The sequence below is a fragment of the Siphateles boraxobius genome, unplaced genomic scaffold, assembly GCF_051911475.1.
Source record: "Siphateles boraxobius isolate OS27281-9 unplaced genomic scaffold, OSU_SipBor_1 32, whole genome shotgun sequence".
Taxonomy (NCBI): Eukaryota; Metazoa; Chordata; class Actinopteri; order Cypriniformes; family Leuciscidae; genus Siphateles; species Siphateles boraxobius.
The window spans coordinates 6,357,501-6,360,000 of NW_027508942.1; the positions used below are offsets into that span (position 1 = coordinate 6,357,501).

At 56.4% G+C, this 2,500-nt stretch overlaps 1 protein-coding gene across 2 annotated transcripts in view; it reads left to right on the plus strand.

The window, feature by feature from the left end:
* The window catches only part of fbn1 (fibrillin 1), a 136,635-nt gene that overhangs the window by 61,774 nt on the left and 72,361 nt on the right, over positions 1-2,500 (plus strand). The gene's annotated exons all lie outside the window — the stretch shown is intronic.

Consider the following 2,500-nt stretch of genomic DNA (forward strand, 5'->3'; position numbering starts at 1 on the left):
GTGCAAGTCCCCCACCCTCTTGATGGAGGCCAATGCAACCAGGAGCGCTGTCTTCATAGACAGGAACTTAAGCTCCACTGATTGCAACGGCTCAAAGGGAGCACTCCGCAGGGCAGTTAGAACCACTGAGAGGTCCCAAGAGGGAACGAGAGGAGGGCGAGGAGGATTCAGTCTCCTCGCTCCTCTCAGGAACCTGATGATCAGGTTGTGCCTTCCAACAGACTTACCTTCAACCGGGTCATGGTGTGCGGCAATAGCGGCAACATAGACTTTCAGGGTGGAGGGAGACAGCCTTCGCTCCAGCCTATCTTGAAGGAAGGAAAGCACGACACTAATCGAACATCTCCGGGGGTCTTCTCGGTGAAAAGAGCACCAGTTGACGAAGAGGTTCCACTTCAACGCATAGACGTGTCTCGTGGACGACGCTCTAGCGGAAGTGATGGTAGCCGCCTCCGCTGGTGGTAGGGTACTCAAACCTGCCTCGTCCCGTCCAGGAGCCACACGTGGAGGTTCCAAAGATCGGGACGAGGGTGCCATAGGGTGCCCCGTCCCTGAGAAAGGAGGTCCTTCCTCAGGGGAATCGGCCAAGGAGGTGCTGTCGCGAGGAGTACTAGTTCGGAGAACCAGGTCCGGGCGGGCCAGTATGGCGCGACCAGAATGACCTGCTCCTCGTCCTCCCTGACCTTGCGCAGGGTCTGCGCAAGAAGGCTCACTGGGGGAAACACATATTTGCGGCCCCGCGGCCAGCTGTGCGCCATTGCATCCGTGCCGAGCGTGCCCTCGGTCAGGGAATAATACAGGTCGCAATGGGTCGAGTCGTGAGAGGCAAACAGATCTATCTGTGCGTCCCTGAACTGGTCCCAAATCAGCTGAACCGACTGGGGATGGAGTCGCCAATCTCCCGGGAGGGGCTGAAGCCGTGAGAGCTCGTCGGCTGCACAGTTCAGGGCTCCGGGGATATAAATGGCATGAAGCGATCTCAGATGCTTCTGACTCCATATGAGGAGGTGGCGGGCGAGTTGCGACATACGGCGGGAACGTAGACCACCTTGATGGCTGATATACGCTACAGTGGCGGTATTGTCTGAACGGACTAGTACGTGTTGGTTCTTGAGCACGGCCCGGACGCGGCGTAAAGCAAGACGTACGGCCAGCAACTCGAGGCAATTGATGTGCCAGAGGCGGCGGGGTCCTGTCCAGGAGCCCGCGGCAGCACGTCCATTGCACATGGCACCCCAGCCCGTGGAGGAGGCATCTGTCGTTACAACGACGTGCCGCGAAGCTTGTTCCAGGGCCTAGTAGAAAACTGAGGTCCGACCACGGGGTGAAGGTCTGACGGCAGGACGGAGTAACTGTTACTCGGAAGGTGCCGTGTTGCCATGCCCACCTCGGGACTCGGTCGCGAAGCCAAAGCTTAAGCGATCTCATATGAAGCAATCCGAGCGGCATTGCCGCGGCTGCAGATGCCATATGCCCCAGGAGCCTCTGAAAGAGTTTCAGTGGAACCGTACTCTTCCCTCGAACTGTCTCAGGCAAGTCAGCAGTGACTGCGCGCGCTCGCTTGTAAGCTGCGCGGACATGGCGACCGAGTCGATATCCATACCGAGAAAAGAGATCCTCTGCACGGGGCAAAGTTTGCTCTTTTCCCAGTTGACCCGAAGGCCCAGACGAGCTAGGTGCCGGAGCACTAGGTCCCTGTGTTCGCATACCTGGTCTCGAGAGTGAGCTAGGATCAGCCAGTCATCGATGTAGTTCAGGATGCGAACCCCGTGTTCCCGAAGGGACGAAATAGTCGGCGCTTTGTTCCACACAGTCACCCTCAGATCACCCTGGCCACCAGCCGAAGTAGAGCCTCTCGAGGAGGCGCTAGATCGGGGTGTGGATGAGGGGACTCTCACTCTTGCGAGATCATTGAGTCTCGATCTAAGTGTTGCGATGGTCATGTTCCCACAGAAAGAACATGACTCATCCACGATCGCTGCTTTAGCGTGATTAAAGCCCAAACACACCAAGCAGCGCTCGTGAGTCAGACACCAGCCGACCGCAACCAGAAGTGCACGGGCGAGGCATCTTTAAAAAGACGTGCCGTGTGCAAGCTCTTTTTGTGAGAGAAACTCAGTGCTGAAGCGCCCGCGGAGAACACACTCGCTGGCAAACCACGCTCAGATAAGCAGGAAGTGTGCACTCACCGGGAGATCGCCGTCACACCAACACTGGAGAGTTGCTCATCTCGTAAGACGCTGACAATCAGAGATAGCTTAAGGAGTGAAGAATTACACTTGGCTCCAAAGCGAAAACATATCTGCTGTTGCCGGTGTCCTCCTTTTATACCCACGAGGTGGGGCGGAGTTACGTCTTGCAAATTCCGCAGACCCATGGCATTTCTTTGCCATTGGCTCGTTTTGTAATACTCGAAGTTGATAGGCTTTCTAAGTGAAACCCCATTCGTCGTCATCCGACGTAACTCGGAGTGACAACGAAAGGGAACCGAAACTATACT